Raw genomic sequence first — 19,298 nt, forward strand, 5'->3', positions numbered from 1 at the left:
AGGACTCTAGGACAAACCCTCTATTACAAAACTTAGACAAGGACTTGAGCTACCCGGTCTAACCATGACAGTCATTCTGTCAAACACATAGTGAACATGAAATATAGAGGTCATGAATGCATATCTGAACATAGAGATATGATACTTATCTTAGAATCATCAAGAAGGTATAATTCCCTCTCAAAATAGATGAAATAACATCTATTATGTCTTCCATTCAATAGTCATTCATTTATTAACCAAACATGATGAGATCCATGGTTAGAACCTGTCATAAAATGATTCTTATAACCACCTATAATGGGGATAATAATAATTATAGAACACCCATTAAAGACACATAATAACAAGTATAATTACACATGAAATACAAGAGGAACTTAGCTTTAATTAACATATGAAAAAGCCAACCAAGTTAGGGACTTCCATGTACCACTTGACTATAAACTGGGTTGAACCAAATGTTTCTTTCAGCGAAACCCTCGTGTCATTTTCCAAGCATGAATGTGGGATCTCATGGGATAAACCAATCCATAAACAACCAAGAGAATCCAGGAGTTAAACCACCTCCACCCTCAACCTACCATGATCTCACCTAAACCAGTCCCGAGATCATAAACCAAATCGAGCTTGGATGCCCTAGTATTCCTTCACCATCCCTAAAGGAATTTTCCTGTCTCCACCCACTTGTCGAGGGCTTCGCGAAAAAAACCATTTCCACTCCTAACCCTTGGGATTTTTCTTGAGACCACCTCACTCGGATCCAAAACCTTCCGACAATCCAAAGCTCAACCAATAATGAATCCCATCACACCATGGCTATCCGAAAATATCAAGGAAAGACTAAAACCACCGTCAAAATAGGCAAAACCCATCATAATGATAGTAAATGAACTAAATATAAACATGCATATACCATGCATGCCAAAACAAGCTAGGAAATAATACATGCAACCTGTTACCTACAAGTATCGGGAAGTCACTTGATCCAACTATTCTTTGCTTGATCCTTTCTTCCCTTTGCTTTCCTTGCCCTTCCTTTGCTTGCTTACTTTCTTTCTCCTCTGTGAAACCAATTCCAAAACTAAACTAACAAAAGGCCAACAAAAGCTGTGAACTCATCCTTAGAAGCCTTTTTATCATTGATGCCTCTAATTCCTTCATTTTTCTCTATTTTCCTTCAATTTCATCCTCATGCAAACCTATGAAATTTCATCTCCCTTTTCTCCTAATTTCCTTTATTTTCATAAAATAAATGCCAATACTTCATTTTTGCCTTTTCAAAGCCTTTTCCAATGCCTTTGCAAATTTCCCCTTACAAATAATAAACCAAATGAACACCCACTAGGATGTTTTTCTCAACATTAATCTTGGAATATGTGTCCCATGAACTTTTTATTATTTTTCCTTTATTAACTTTATTACATGAACTTTTAACCCGAGGCTGTTACAGACCCCTCCCCCTTAGGGGAACATCATCTTCATTGTTCTATGACACCTATAACTAGCAAGACTGTTGAAAACCAAAACATAATGCCCATGGAGCTTTATAACTTAGCTTGTTGTAATATTTACAATGAATAACCTACTCAAAAGAAAAACCATCATGACAAACATGACAACATAACAACCATACTTCTTATTGGAGCTTTATAACATAGTTCATTGCGGTATTTACAATAACAACCGTAGATAAATATGTACATATACCAAAACTCATTTGCCTCAACCGGAAAATAATGAAGGATACATAGCCCGCATCTGATCAACCATGTCCCATGTAACTTCTTCGGGCCCAAAGTGCTTCCACTACACTTTAAATTGATCGATTGCTTTGTTCCATAGCATGAGTTGTTTCTGCTGCAATATGCACTTAGGTTTTGGCTAGAATTATCCTTTTGGCTCCACTTGCAATACAAACCAATCAATAACATGATCAACATATTTCACATATATTTTAAGTAATGAAACATGGAAAACATCACGGACTTTCACTGTCGGAGGCAATGCAATACTGTAGGCGACTAGTCCAATCCTCTCAAGGATCTAGAAAGGCCCCTAATACCGAGGTGCCAAATTGGCACATGAACTAATCCTCAAGGATGCACAAACTGAAACCTCTTAAATTCGCTGTGTTGGTCTGCATAACTCTTATGCCTGTCCTATGCTACCTTTAGATTCTTCTTGATAACCTACATTTCATGTCCCATCTCTATAGAAACTAATGTGTAGATTCAAAAATGCTCTTTAAATTTACTAAATCACAATACTTGAAGCTACTCTACTGATCCGTGGAAGTTAATTCACCATCTAGAACACAAATCATAGACATGAAAAAGGAAGCATCACACATGCAGAGAGTTTATCTAGGGGAAAGTAACTGCTCAAAACCCCTTACTATCTATATTGCATTAATAAGATAATAGAGATGAAATACATATGCTTTCTCAAGCTTGAGCACACCCTGCAAGTGTATAATCTATCCCTCTTCCTGACTAACTAACTATGGCCAACACTTAGCCAATTTTCAAGCCCTCCAAGCTCCTATTTCCTTGTGATGTTCCTCTGGGAAATTATCCCCTATTATTTAGGAGTTTCCCACTATTGAATTGCACAATTCCTCTAGGTCCCTCCTCCGACTGCATGCACCACTTCTACACATTGGAATATGCTATAATTGATAGTACATTACCTTGGAATCTCCATATCAACTGGGTAACTCAAATTCTTTGCATGCAACAATTATTTTGGGTTGATTGATCAGTTAACGGGTTGATCACTAAGTGTGGTTGAAGTTCCACTTCCACAAATTGACCTCCATTAGTTCTTCTGATAGTTAGAACTAGATTAACTAACAATAACTCAAATTAACTGAAATAGATTGCTACAAATTAGCGATCAAACATACTGAATTGAAATCAAGATTCCCAAACTCGAATTGACTGAGTTAACTAAGTGAAAAGTGCCATGTCACCTCAGTTAATTAACTCCAAGATTTCAACTGAAATAGAAATTCGAATTTTCACTAGTTTTAAGGCAAAGTCAAACTGAGATTTTTTGGGTGCATTTTCAACACTCCCTCTCAGCAAGAAAGGGATTATCAACCACCCCTATCTTGCACCTGTGGAACTCAAAATTCCCTCTTGACAAGGCCTTTGTCAAAATATCAGCATCTTGTTCCTCTGTCGGAATGCACTGCAACAACATAATCTGCCTCTGCACACAATCCCATAGATGGTGATACCAGATATCAATATTCTTGGATCAATCATGAAAAACCAGATTCTCAGAGAGTTTGATGCAGCTATGATTATCACAGTAAATCACAGTTGGATCCATCATCTAACTAAACAAGCCAACAAGTATCTTTCTCATCCAGATCGCCTTACATGTTTCTTGACTTGAAGCAATGTATTATGCTTCTACTGAGCTAAGTGCCACAGATATTTGCTTTATGCTGTACCAAGAAATCATTGCGGACCGAACACTAAAAATTCCACCTAATGTACTCTTTCTGTCTGATGGACTCCCCACCCAATTTGCATCTCTGAAGCCACACAAATTCACTCCCTCTCTCTGTTTGTACCAAATTCCAAACTGGGTAGTTCCTCTAAGGTATTGTAGAACATGCTTAGCTTCCCTCCAAAACAGTTTGGTTGGCCTAACCATAGCTTGGCTCAATTGGTTGACTGCAAAGGACATATATGATCTCGTGTTCACAAGATACACGAGTGAACCCACCAACTGTCGGTAAACAATCGTATCCACTTCCTCCCCTGAAGTGGCATCCTCCTTCCTCCAATTGGTCGCTAATGGATTCTCCATGGGTTTGCACCTGTCCATGCCGAAATTATGAAGTATCTCGTTGGCATACTTGCCCTGAGATACAAACAGTTCCCCATCATATTTCCATACTTCCAATACGAGGAAGTAGTGCATGAGGCCCATGTCCTTCATCTCAAACTGTCCTGCAAGGTCCTCCTTGAAATATCTGGTCAGATGATCATCACTAGTCAGAATCAAGTCATCAACATATAAAACAATAATCAACAATCTACCTTCTACCAAAATATGATAGAAGTTTGCATCCCCTTCACTTTTGGTGAAGCCCAAGCCGGTGAGATAGTTATAGATCATGGTGTACCAAGCATGAGGTGCTTGCTTGAGACCATGCAATGCTCACTTGAGTTTGCACACATGAGACTTTCAATCAAAAGTCTCAAATCCTTTTGTTTGCTCGATGTACACCTCCTCCTATATAACTCCATTGATGAATGTTGTTTTCACATCCATTTGGTGGATCTTCCACCCCATCTGTGCAACGAGAACAAAGATTGATCTTATGGACGAGCACCTTGCTACAAGAGAAAAGGTCTCCTCATAGTCAATCCCCTCAACCTGAGAGTACCCCTTGGCCACAAATCTAGCCTTGTACTTTTCTATGCTTCCGTCTACTGCCTGCTTCACCTTGAAGATCCATCTCTAACCCACAACTGATTTGTCTACTGATCTTGGGACCACTTCCCAAACATTGTTCTTTGCAATGGATTAGTACTCCTCCACCATTGCTTCAACCCATATTGGTTGTTATACCTCTTCCTTGAAAGAGGATGGCTTAGTCTCTACTAGCTTAGTCATTAGAGATATGTAGCCAGTGTACCGATCTGGAGACCTTCTCTGTCTACCTTGATTTGAAGGAGCACCCACATTCTCCTTCGCATAATACACAAGTCTCTCAGCTTCTTTGGTTCTCTTCCTACCTTCTCTGGATGGGTCTGCTTGAGTGGTTGTCTTCACTCTTTGCTCCTCAACTTTTGGTTGCTCCACAACATCCCGAGGCACCTTCTTTGGAGCTAAAAGCTCCTCCTCTGGTGGGATCTGAAGCTCCCTCTTAAGAGAGCACTGCATGGTTTCGTCTTTATCAAATTTTACATCCCTTCACACAATTGTCATTCTAAGGGATGGAAAGTACACATTGTAGTTGTGGGGAGTTTCTGTGTAACCCACAAATACCCCCAAATCTACTGTCGGCTCTAGCTTCTTGATTATTTGGAGACATGGCAATAAACAAAGGCTCCAAAGATCTTGAAGTGTGACATGTATGGCTTCCTCCCCAAGAAGGCCTCCTCTGGTGTAATCATGCCAAGAATCAGATGAGGACTCATGTTCTGCAAATAGACCATTGTGTTGCATGATTTAGCCCACAAGTGCAGAAGTAGGCTTTGGTCATGCAACATCATCTGTGTTGCTCCTACAATGCTACGGTTCTTCCTCTAAGCCACCCCATTCTATTGTGGGTTGTGGGGTGTTGTAAACTCTCATTGAATGCTTTCTTTTGCATATAAATTTTTGAACTCATTCGACATGTACTCACCTCCATTATCACTCCTAAGAACCTTCACCTTCTTTCCCATTTCTTTCTCCACTTGTGCCTTGAACTCTAATAACTTCGAGAAAGTCTCATCGTTCTTTTGCATGAAGAATATCCAACACTTCTGCGAGAATTCATCAATAAAGATGACAAAATATTTGTGCCTGGCAGTGAAGGATGTCGAGAAAGGTCCACAAACATTAGAGTGGATCCTTTCAAGTACTGCATGTGCTCTTTTGTCCCGGTCATGGAAAGTGGATTTTGTGTACTTCCCCAAGGTACACCCTTTGCACATATCTTGTTGATCTAGTGCTCCTTTATGGAGACCTATGGTTATTTGTTGCATGATATTCAAAGCGCCATGATGAAAATGGCCAAGTCTTCTATGCCAAATTTCATCGATATCGCGGCTCTGCACCTTCTTTGCCTTTGTGCTCAATACAACACAATCCTCAACATCTAGCTTATAGAGTTTCTTCACATGACTTTCGATCTTATTCACTTGTCTCGTGGCTATGTGTCTCAGGAATTCCTTTCCTTTGTTGAAGATCACATCATGACCACGGTATTCCAAAACTGCAACAGAGACAAGATTCTTCTTGAGACTCAGAACAAACACCACATCCTTGAGTATGAGAGGGGAGACCAACTCTCTGAAAGGTGACTATACCAATATCGATCGCATTGTACATTCCATCATCTCCCATCTCGATGTGCATCTAGAGATCTTTCTCCTCCAAATCACTAAAAAAATATCTATTCCCCATCATATGGAATGAGGCATCGTTGTAGAGGTACCACACGCTTCCCATCACTATGCCAGTCATGCATGTAATGAGAGTAAAGTCAAGCTCAAACTATGAAGTCAAGGCTTCACTTGTTGCTCCTCCTGAGGTCTTCTTGCTTTTCTTTTTGTGTGGACACTTTGTGGCATAGTTCCCGAATTTGTGACAGTGAAAACACTTGATTCTGGACAAGTCTTTGTTCTTCCCCCCTTGACTAGATTCTGCTTTGGATTGGGATTTATTCCTTTTCCCTTTATTTTCCTTTCCATCCAAGGCATGGTTCTCCTCATGCTCGCCCTTGGATGAAGTTATGTCTCTGGTATTCTGCCTTATTTCCTCTTGTACCAAATCAGACCATATGCTCCCAACTTGGTAGTTTCTCCAGGCTACCATTTACTCAATCTTGATATTTATGTAAACTCTTGGGAAGACCCAAAAGGGATAGAGCTACCAAGACTTCTTCAGAGATGTTAACACCAACCCCGCCAAGTTAATCACGACATTGTGTAAACTTGCTCAGATACTGCGGAATTGTGTCATTCTTTTGCATCTTGATACTTCGAATCTTTTCCTTGAGTGCTAGCTTCTTGTGGTCACTACTATATGATATTTGCAAACATAGTCTCTTTTCCATGGATATTTGAGAAAATATGATCCCGTACTCCCTCCAATAGGATTCTCCTCACCTTGGCCACGTATTTCTTCCACTGAGCAAGATTATGGGCATTAGATGCTTGGGGTTTTTTTACATTTGTCTTTATGTATTCTAGCAGCCCATTGTCATACAATATTGCTTCCATGTGGTCCTTCCATGAAACAAAGTTTGAGGTGCCTTCCAGGTCATACTCTAGCTTAAGTCCATTGAAATCCATCTTCTCAGCTCTGAAGAAAACCTACGATATTGATCTTCAAATTCGAACCTCTTGCAATGACAACTTCAAAATCTATGCTCTACAATGATTCCAACTCTGATACCATGTATAAATTAATGTGTAGATTCAAAACTGCTCATGAAATTTATTAAATCACAAAACTTGAAGCTACTCTTCTAATCTTCGGAAGTTAATTCACCATCTAGAACACAAATCATAGACATGGAAAATGAAACATCACACATGCACAAAGATTTATCTAGGGGAAATAAACTACACAAAACCCCTTACTATCTATATTGCATTAATAAGAGAATAGAGATGAAATACATATCCTTGCACAAGCTTGAGCACACATTGCAAGTGCATAGTCTATCCCTTTGCCCGCCTAACTGACTCTGGCCAACACTTAGCCAATTTTCAATCCCTCCAAGATCCTATTTCCTTGAGCTATTCCTCTAGGAAATTAGACCCTATTATTTAGGAATTTCCCACTATTGAATTGCACAATTCCACTAGGTCCTTCATATGACTGTGTGCACCACTTGTACACATTGGAATATGCTACAACTTATAGTACACAACCTTGGAATCTCCATCTCAATTGGGTAACTCGAATTCTCTACATGTAACAATTATTTTGTGCTGATTGATTAGTTAACAGGTTGATAACTGAGTGTGGTTGAAGTTCCACTTCCACAACTTGACCTCCATTAGTTCTTCTGACAGGTAGAACTAGTTTAAATGACAATAACTCAAATTCACTGAAATAGTTTGCTAAAAATGATCAATCAAACATATTGAACTGAACTTAAGCGTACCCAACTTCAATTAATTGATTTAATTGAGTGACAAGTGCCATGTCACCTCAGTTGACTACCTCCAAGATTTCTGCTGAAATAGAAATTCGAATTTTCTCTAGTTTGACCAAGGTAAAGTCAAACTGATATCTTATGGCTACATTTTCAACTATCCCTCTTAGCAAGAAACAGATTATCAACCACCCCTATCTTGCACCCGTGGAACCCGAACTTCCCTCTTGACATGGCCTTTGTCAAAATATCAACATCTTGTTCCTCTGTCAGAATGTACTGCAACAACATAATTTGCCTCTGCACACAATCCCATGGATGGTGATAACAGATATCAATATAATTGGATCGATCTTGAAAGAAATGATTCTGAGAGAGTTTGATGCAACTCTGATTATCACAATAAATCGTAGTTGGATCCATCATCTGACCAAACAGCCAACAAGTATCTTTCTCATCCAGATTGCCTCACATGCTACTTGACTTGCAACCATGTATTTTTCTTCTGTCAAGCTGAGTGCCACAGATCTTTGATTCCTGTTGTACCAAGAAACCACGACGGACCCAACAATGAAAATGCCACCTGATGTATTCTTCCGGTATGATGGAATCCCCACCCAATTTGCATTTGTGAAGCCACACGACTTCACTTCCTCTCTTTGTTTGTACCAAAATCCAAATTGGGTAGTGCCTCTAAGGTACCGTAGAACATGCTTAGCTTCCCTCCAAAATAGTTTGGATGGCCTAACCGTAGCTTGGCTCAACTGGTTGACTGAAAAACACATATTTGGTCGTGTGTTCACGAGATACATGAATAAACCTACTAGCTGTCAGTAAACAGTTGCATCCACTTCCTCACTTGAAGTGGCATTCTCCTTCTTCCAATTGGTCGCTAGAGGAGTCTCTATGGGTTTGCACCTGTCCATGCGGAGCCTCATGAAGTATCTCATTGGCATACTTTCCTTGAGAGACAAACAGTTCCCCATCACCTTGCCATACTTCCAATCCGAGGAAGTAGTGCATGAGACCCATGTCCTTCATCTCAAACTCTCTTGCAAGGTCCTCCTTGCAAGATCTGATCAATTTTTCATCACCAGTCAGAATCAAGTCATCAACATATAAAATAATAGTCAGCGATTTACCTTCTACCAAAATATGATATAGGTTTGCATCCGCTTCACTTTTGGTGAAGCCCAAACCAGTAAGGTACTTATCGATCTTGGTTTACCAACCACAGGGTGCTTGCTTGAGACCATACAATGCTCGCATGAGTTTTCACACATGAGATTCTCGATCAAAAGTCTTGAATCCTTCCGGGTTCTCGATATAAACCTCCTCAATAACTCCATTGAGGAATGTTGTTTTCACATCCATCTACTGGATCTTCCACCCCATCTGTGTGGCCAGAGCAATGATTGATTTTATGAATGAGTACCTTGCTACAGGAGAAAAGGTCTCCTCATAGTCAATCCCCTAAACCTTAGAGTACCCCTTGGCCACAAATTTGGCCTTGTACTTTTCTATGCTTTTGTTTTCTGCCTACTTCACCTTGAAGATCCATCTCAAATCCACAATTGATTTGTCTTATGGTCTTGGGACCACTTCCCAAACATTGTTCTTTACAATGGATTTGTACTCCTCCACCATTACATCAACCCATATTAGTTGCTTTACTTCTTCCTCGAAAGAGGATGCCTCTGTCTCTACTAGCTCAGTCATTAGAGCCATGTAGCCAATCTACCGATCTGGTGACCTTCTCTGTCTCCGTTGATTTGAAGAAGCACCCACATTCTCCATCTCATCCTACACAAGTCTCTCAGGTTCTCTGGTTCTCTTCATGCCTTCTCTGGATGGTTCTGCTTGAGTGGCTGTCTCCACTCTCTGCTCCTCAACTTGTGGCTGCTCCACAACATCCTGAGGCTCTTCCTTTGGAGCTAAAAGCTCTTCCTCTGGTGGGATCTGAAGCTCCCTCTCAAGAGAGCACCACATGGATTTGTCTTCATCAAATTTTACATCCATCCGCACAACTGTCATTCTAATGGATGGAAAGTACACACAGTAGTTGTGGGGAGTTTTTGTGTAACCCACAAATACCCCCAATTTTGTTGTCGACTCTAGATTTTTCCTTGATTCTTTGGAGATATGACAGTGAACAAAGGCTCCAAAGATCCTGAAGTATGACACATCTGACTTCCTCCCCGAGAAGGCCTCCTCCAATGTAATCATGCCAAGAATCCGATGAGGACTTATGTTATGCAAATAAACTGTTGTGTTGCATCCTTTAACCCACAAGTGCAGAGGTAGTTTTTGGTCATGCAAAATCGCCTGTGTTGCTCCCACAATGCTACGGTTCTTCGTCTCAACCACCCCATTCTGTTGTGGGTTGTTGGGTGTTGTCAACTCTCTTTGAATGCCTTCTTTTGCACAGAAATTTTCGAACTCATTCGACACGTACTAACCTCCATTATTACTCTTGAGAGCCTTCACCTTATTTCCCGATTCTTTCTCCACTAGTGCCTTGAACTCTAAGAATTTGGAGAAAGTCTCATCCTTCTTCTGCATGAATAAGATCCAACACTTCTGCGAGAAGTCATCAATAAAGACGAAAAAATATTTGTGTCAGGCAGTGGAGGTTGTCGAGAAAGGTTCACAAAGATCAAAGTGGATCCTTTCAAGCACTGCGTGTGGTCTACTGTCCCGATCATGGAAAGATGATTTTGTGTACTTCCCCAAGGTACACCCTTTGTACGTATCCTGCTACTCTAGTGCTTCTTTATGGAGGCCTGTGGTTGGCTATTCCATGATCTTCAAAGTGCCATGAGGCAAATGGCCAAGTCTTCTATGTCAATGTTCACCGACATCACGACTCTGCATCTTCTCTGCGTTTGTGCTCAATGCAACATAATCCTCCACATCTAGCTTGTACAGGGTCTTCGCGCGAAGCCTGATCTTCTTCACTTGTCTCGTGGCTATGTGTCTCAAGAATGTCGTTCCTTTGTTGAATATCAGATCATAACTACGGTTTTCCAAAACTACAATGGACACAAGATTCTTCTTTAGACTTGGAACAAACATCACATCCTTGACTGTGAGAGGGGAGCCTGACTCTCTCTTAAAGGTTACTATACCAATCTCGATCGTGTTGTACCTTCCATCATCTCTCATATTGATATGCATTTGGAGATTTTTCTCCTCTGAATCACTGAAAAAATCTATATTCCCCATCATATGGAATGAGACACCATTGTTGAGGTACCACACGTTTCCCATCACTATGTTGGCCATGCATGCAATGAGATTAAATTCAATCTCAAATTGTGAAGCCATGGCTTCACCTGCTACTCCTCCTGAGGTCTTCTTGCTTGTCTTCTTGTGTGAAAAATTCGTGGCATAGTGCCTGAATTCATGACAACGAAAGCAGTGGATTCTGGGCAAGTCTTTCTTCTTGCCCCCTTGACTAGATTATGCTTTGGATTGAGATTTCTTCCTTTTCCTTTTCTTTGTCTTTCCAGCCAAGGCACAATTACCCTCATCCTCGCCCTTGGATGAAGTCTGGTCTCTGCTATTCCGCCTTATTTCCTCTTGTACTAGGTCAGACCGTATGCACTTCCAACTTGATAGTTTCTCCCTACCATTTACTGAATCTTGATAGATATGCTAGCTCTTGGGAAGACCAAACAAATCAACAAGTATCTTTCTCATCCATATCGCCTCGCATATTGTTTGACTTGTAGCGATGTATTTTCTTTCTGCCAAATTAAGTGCCACATATCTTTTTTTCTTGTTTTAACAACCCCAACATTTCAAATGAGCTAAATTTGAATTCTTCACTTAGTCCAAGGTTTTCCATAAGGAATTTGATGGCATTATTGGGGGAGGTGGGAACTTTACCCAAAATATTTCTTTGAAAAATTCCAAAGCTGATTTTTGAGATTGAGACCAAAAAAAATGCCAACGGTAGGTCATTAACGCAATTACCGGCCGATAAAGCAGTCCGGTCAATTCTGAGTATTTTTCTTGCGAAAAGCAATTGCATTCTCCCATCTACGGCTTTAATATCAAATTGTGTATATATGCATACCTCACAGGCACGACCCGACTGAGGTCGGATATATGCAGTGATACGCATGTTGGGAATGACTTTTTAACATGAATGCGACTCCTACGTATAGAGGACGCCCAAATGGAACGCTACCGCAACACTTATTTGTGGAATAGGAATATACACATTGTGTATATGTTTGTGTCATGGTTCGGTAGTTTCTTTTTCAGAAGAAAATGCGTCGATAGTTTGTTACCGAAAAAGTTTAAAAGTTTTATATATTTGATCAGTGTCCTTAATATTTTTATTACCATTCCAAATTTGATATTAATATTATTTTTCTCTTTTTTAATCGAAATTAAAAAAATCAATTTCCCTATCGCTGTGGCATGGAATTCTAACCATCAACAAAAATATAGGACAAATTTGACAACTCGTCGGCATTGATACATCTGCACAACCAAACACCAAACTCGGCGTAGGCTACATTACATAAGTCGGATATTTTATTTTCTGAATCGCATACACATGCATGCATAAAGTGAATATGTGTACTGAATGGCTGTAAATTACTGAGGACTTTTGGATCAGGGTGCAGGCGCAGCAGCAGAAATAAAGTGCCACCTTCCCTGCCATGTGTTGGAGAGTATCAGTGAGGGTTCTTAAGGGTTTGTTGTTATAGCGATGGATGAGGATGTGCTTTGCAAGGGCCATGTACATGGAAGGCCATTGAAGGGTTCCATGAAAAGACGGAAGCAAATTGGGGAGAGACTGAATGATGGGCTTACATTCATGGGAGGTGCCGTTTCAGCACTGTTGCTTGTATGGGATTTCTGGAGAATTGGGTATACAAATTCAAGCATGGAAATGGAAACAGAGCTCTCTGTTTCCCCAAAATGCCCTGACCAATGTTTCAGTAATGGGAATAGTGCCAGTACTGGTAGGAACAGAGCTGATCACAGTGTTGATGAATGGGAGAAGAGTTCTGAGAATTTTTACAACAATCCTGAAGTCACTTACACCATTGGACAACCAATTAGAGACTGGGATAGGAAGAGAAAGCTGTGGCTTGACAGACACCCACAAGTGAAAAACTTTACTGATGATGGGAAACCGAGGGTTTTAATGGTGTCTGGGTCTCAGGCTGCCCCTTGCAGGAACCCCATTGGAGATCATCTGCTTCTGAGGTTCTTCAAGAACAAGGTGGACTACTGCAGGCTCCATGGGATTGATATATTTTACAATAATGTGCTGTTGGAAGAGCACATGTTCACTTTCTGGGCCAAGATTCCTTTGGTGAGGGCAGCCATGGTGGCTCACCCAGAGGCAGAATGGATCTGGTGGATGGACTCTGATGCAGCCATCACAGATATGGATTTTGTGATTCCATGGGAGAGGTATAGGGATTACAACCTGGTAGTACATGGCTGGGATCATCTGGTGTATGAGAAGCGAAGCTGGGTGGGCCTGAATGCAGGGATTTTCCTCATCAGGAACTGTGAGTGGTCGATAAAGTTCATGGAGCGGTGGTCTGTGATGGGTCCCCAGAGCCCTCTGTATGTTTCATCGGGGAAGCTGCTGTCTAAGGTTCTGTCTGATAGGGCTTTCAATAATTCAGATGACCAGTCTGCCATTGTTTACCTGCTGCTCAAGGAGAAGGACAAGTGGGCTGATAGGATTTTCATAGAGCACAAATATTATCTCCATGGATATTGGGTTGGTATTGTGGGGACTTATGAGAACATCACAGAGAAGTATGAGGCCATGGAGAAGGAGAACCCAATGTTGAATAAGAGGCATGCAGAGAAAATGAACAGGGATTATGCAGAGATGAGGGAGCACCACATGCGGGATAATAAGAATTTTTATAGTGATAATGATGATATAATGGTGAGGAGGAGGAGGCCATTTGTGACACATTTTACAGGGTGCCAGCCCTGCAGTGGAGACCACAATAAGATTTATAAAGGGGAGAATTGTTGGAAGGGGATGGAGAGGGCCTTGAATTTTGCAGATGATCAGGTGCTCAAAAACTATGGCTTCAGACATGATAATCTCCAGTCTTCCCATGCAAATCCTATTCAATCATTTTATTTCCCATCTTGAATGGCCCAAAATCTGTCATTTTTTCAGTTGTGTAGATAATATGATCTCCATTATTATGTAGGGAATGAATAATACTTTATTATATACGGAATGATACACACCAATGAAATATATGATTGTATGCACCGATTTAGTTAAGGTCAAGGTTGTTTTTCTTTTTGGAGAATTGTCTTTCCCTTTTGCCCAGCTGTGCTGGTTATGTTTACTTTGATGAGTGTATGGCCTAATTCAATTATTATGAATGATGTTACTTCGATGGATGTGTGGCATAATTCAATTATTATGGATGATTTTCTAGCAGTCAGGCTGTATAAGTTCGTGATACGGGCATAATTCAATTATGATGGATGGTTTTCCAGCAGTCAGGCTGTATAAGTACGTTATACAGACATTTTCAACTTGTTAGAATACCTTCACAACATGGCAGTGAGTTTGTGAGTCTGTTGTACATACATATTTTAACTTGCTAGACTGCTTCACAATCGCAATAATAAATGTACGAGTTTGTTGTACAGATATTTTCGGTCAGAGTAGTGTAATTTTTCTATTTTTTGGATCTACACACGATCAAAATCAGTAAATCACGATAGAAATCAATGAATATAAGATCAAAATAGATAAATAAATGAAAGAGTTAAACAATTCTTTTTGAACTTGTTAGCCTTCAGAATACTAGATTTGTCAGAAATACTGGACAATTTATGATTTTTTCAAAAATATTTGATTGGTCAAAAAGACTTGCAGGTAGTTTATGATTTGTCAGAGTTGGTTGATATTCTATAAAGGAAGATGTACAGATGCTAGATTTAGTATCTATTTTTTTTTATGTCTTGACAATGACCTGGTTGGTGACTCACCAATCCTTGAACATTGACAATAATTATAAATCTTGAAAATAAATCTCTCACTTGTAAATCTTCATCAATAAACAACTCCAATTACAAACACTTGAAAACTTATAAATTATCATGGAGTTTCCATCTTTTCTACATTGTTTTTTTACTGCCTGATAATTCCAAAATATAGAAATGATAGTATCATGAGAGAGTTGAACAACAGTAACAACAAACAACATTGAAGATTATCTATTAGGCATCCCCTGATGATGGACTCACTTGACAGTCCGAAACATTAGATTCAAAAAACTCCTCAACAGATCATTCCTCAACAATAGCATTAGCTATACTGGTGATTTAAATGAACTCTTAATAAACGTTTCAAAAACTTCACGAATGGAGAAAGTGCTATACTAGATTTGCACTTTTGACGTGGAAGTCAAAGTAATGTGATTGCTGCACTATAGGAGTAAATTGGGTATGGCTTTCCCAATTTTGATGATTTAAATGAACTCTTAATAAACGTTTCAAAAACTTCACGAATGGAGAAAGTGCTATACTAGATTTGCACTTTTGACGTGGAAGTCAAAGTAATGTGATTGCTGCACTATAGGAGTAAATTGGGTATGGCTTTCCCAATTTTGAAGTTTAGATGGGCAAAACGGGTCTTATTTATAGGACTTTAAATTCGGTCATCTCACAAGCTTGAAGAATCATAATATTACATTTCTGAGAGCCTCATTTGTGTGTGAGGTTGGTGGTTAATTTTAATAAATTTGATTAATTAATATATATTATATAATTTTTAGAAATTAAGTAATTTGTTTTTATAAATATTTATAAATTTATTTTGGCGAATCTCAAAAATTATTTTGATAGAAATATTTATACATTTACAAAATATTTATAAATCAGTTTAATTTATATAAAAATATATTAAAAAAAAGTTAAATTTATTAACAAAAATGTGAGACATAGATAAAATATTATATAATGGGAGAGTAGACATTATTGCACATCAAAATTGTGTTGAGCATTATGTATTAAACAATGTAATAGTACAAAAATAAATACATGAATGTTTTTTCAAGCTAGACAAACAATCTTGGAGACATAACATATTTGTTGAGGAAACATATCAATCACACATCAATTTAAAAGCATCTAGTTAGAGAAAATCTCTCAAATCCAACTAGGCCTAACAATCTCCTAGAAACAAGGAAATATTCCTAGTAGAAATGAACTCTACCTAATAATAGCCAATAATATAAACAACCACAAATATGATCACACATAAAACAAAGAGTTACATAGTCCAACATTCCCCCTTAACAACTACTTGTTTTAATCTTCACTTGTTGAGGTTTTCAACATCTTTGCACCAAATTCCTCACTATGAATTGAAGAACCTCCTCAATTCAAAGGTTCATATCAGCTTCATCTTGGTACCACCACCTTGTACCTCAATCATGTAGACATCAACAAATTGTCAACATCCACATAAAAGAATAATTCATCCACATAAAAGAATAATTGTCCACTGGAATGCAGTGGTACTTAACTACTACAACTGTTGATCTAATAGGATGTTCCTTTGTGTACATGGTTCGTTCACCCCCTTGATGAACTCCCTCGAAATTTAAACTTCACTTCCAAAGTCTATAACCAATAGTGTTCACTCCAAGTGTAAAGAAATTTATAACGGAGTCCATAACCAACGATATGGTCCACTCAGAGCATCTAGCCAACACATGGCCCACTCCTCCAAGTGTTAAAGAACTCCCTAATAGAGGTTATTGCACTATATTAGGTAATTTATCTAACTCATAAGGGACACATGACAAAGGGGTATGCATGCCTCTCTAGGTCTTATAATGATATGCCCTTTACATATTACATGCATAGATATAGATATATATACATACTCTATCCCCAGGTAAATGCTTAATTCTTCAAGGACCAATATATCAAAACAAATATGAATTATAAACTTCATTGTAAATACAATGTGTGACTCACATTACAATATGGTCAAGTTTTCTTTATTCCAAACAAATCACACAATTAAGTTTGCAGCATGAAGGACAAATGTTGTAGATTTAGTATAGAGTTATTTAGGAAAATAGGTGATAATACTTGTGATGGTGTTGTGGTAGTAGTGGAGAACGATTTTACCTTTGTTTTTCCATCATCGTTTGTTCTCCATTATTACCACAACACTTCCTCAAGCATTATCACTTGTTTTCCCAAAAACCTCTTTATTATACCTAGAACATCTTTATCCTTCCTATTGCAAACTCATCATTCCTCTTCAAAAATTCAATCTAAAATCAATTATTGGCTTCTCAAGAGAAAATAATGCAACTCACTTCCATCTCATAAAGTGTCCATGCTCCTTCATTCACTTGTAGAAGACTCCTCATCACATACTAACTGGCAACCATCAGTACCACCAATGTCGCAAATTGACTGAGAAATTCTTGTGCTCCAAGGCATAACATCATTCTCACTGTAAAGACTAAGCAAATGGCCATCCTATGGAAATATCTCCGTCTAACGAGACACCTAGGAAACCAACCCTTGTGCTCACCAATTATATAGGAAAACAATTTAGATATAGGATGTGACCATCTCAATTCTCTATGCAATTGCCAATGAATACTTATAGTGAACCATTTGATAAACAATTCATGGAGCAAAACAAGTAGTTAGAACTCCCTTCTAGCTATGACACTTCTCTCTTAAGTAGATTCGAGAATGATTTTTACATTGTACATGTATTGCAATACTATAAAAAACAATAAGAAATTCACGACATACATGACAAGAATACCATGCCCCTCTTCTATGGTGATTCACGACCTAGGTGTCTGTGTCTTCATCTTTGGTATCCTTTTACCTTAAATCCTTTGTAATCATGCACATACTTGGCATCTTCATCTTTAATCTTCGCAACTTCACCTTGCAGTTTTTAGAGTAGTCAATTCTAACAAGGTGCATCAACATATTGAGTTGAAAACTTAATATGTATCTTTTACAAATCCCAAGAAAATTCAAGGACACAATTTAATTTCACTTCACCAAGCATGCATGCATAACAAGATGATCCAAAGAGTTTACCATGATCTCTCCAAGTTCTTCAGATTGTTGTAGGAAATTTTAGACATTGAACATATAGGTAGGATTTGCATTCTTCTCAATTGTATTATACCATTTTTTTGTTTTGTTTTGTTTTGTTCAGAACTACCTTTGTACCTCATCGTTGAGATCTTGAGCCCACACTATGTTTCCTAAACTCCAGCTTGAGTCATCCGATCACCACTCTACACAAAGTGCTCATTGTATGGTCTAATAGGTTGCACACAACCTTGTTCCCAATTGATTTGGATTGGATCATTATATTTTTTTTTGTCCAACTCGATGTTTTCATATTGGAAAAAGTGGAGGAATCATCTCAAAGGATCATTTTTACCAACGGGACGCAGTTTGGTAATTTGGGGTCTGAAACCTTTTGAGAGCATTTTGAGGCAGCGAGCAACATTTTTTGGGGGTAAAATTGTGCATCTTTAGTACACCACTTTTTATTTTCCTATTCTACACACAGATACCCTTCCAATGGCACAAAAATCACCTCAATAGGATTCCATGTGCAAAAGTTATGCCACTCAGAAGTCAACCTTCTAAGTTTGGCCACCATAATTTGAGAGGATTCGATGTCAACCCCCATTATTTATGCAAAAGGGGCTAGCCACATGATCATGATGAAGAAGACTCTAGAATAATCCATATTGTAACTCTAGTTAAGAGTTGAAGAAGTCAAACCTAACCACTAGTAGGTTATCATGCTATGTTATAACCAGACCACTGGGAGGAAAAGGGGTTCCATTCTTTTCAAGTGTATTTTGTTATATGGAAAAAAATAGTGGCCAAGAGGGATAGAGAGAGAGCACATATAAAGGATTTTTCCATTATATTAGCCCACGGGCCACAGGCCATACTTCTTTGTACTCACAACCATTTTCTATTCAGAGAAAGAGAGCAAAGTGGCCTCACTCCTAAAATGGTTTATGATGCAGGGGCATTCAGCTCAACATTACCATTGTATTTTAGTAGACATAGGGGATCTTGTGTTTCAAGGAATTTGGTTTTCTAAGTATTGAATTAATGTAATTATTTAATGTTTTGAGTGATTTTAATGAGAATAGAAATTAATTGAATATTGTGAGGCATAATTGTAAATGTTCTTGAATATAGGAGAACATGAGAGATTTAGGATAGTTGAGTGATGAGAGGATTGAGAATTGACTGTAAATCTTAGATTAGAAGTCAGTTCATGATTTTTTGGATTAAAGAGAATCCTTAGGAATGAGGAATAGATTTAGGAACTTGGTTGAGGAGTTTATGGATCTAAACCAGAAATTGGTTTTAGAATCCCTTGGTATAAATGTAAGCCTAAAAGGCATGAACAGAGGTT

At 38.7% G+C, this 19,298-nt stretch overlaps 1 pseudogene across 1 annotated transcript in view; it reads left to right on the plus strand.

The window, feature by feature from the left end:
• Positions 1-14,506, plus strand: part of LOC149146255 (putative glycosyltransferase 7 pseudogene) — a 37,458-nt pseudogene extending 22,952 nt beyond the window's left edge. The window contains exon 2 of the transcript XR_016264466.1: positions 12,474-14,506. The product of XR_016264466.1 is annotated as a putative glycosyltransferase 7 pseudogene (transcript). The remainder of the gene's footprint in view (positions 1-12,473) is intronic.
• Positions 14,507-19,298: the final 4,792 nt, after the last annotated feature.

Source organism: Pinus tabuliformis, chromosome X, assembly GCF_031772625.1.
Source record: "Pinus tabuliformis cultivar Carrire ecotype Pingquan chromosome X, CPIR1, whole genome shotgun sequence".
Classification (NCBI taxonomy): Eukaryota; Viridiplantae; Streptophyta; class Pinopsida; order Pinales; family Pinaceae; genus Pinus; species Pinus tabuliformis.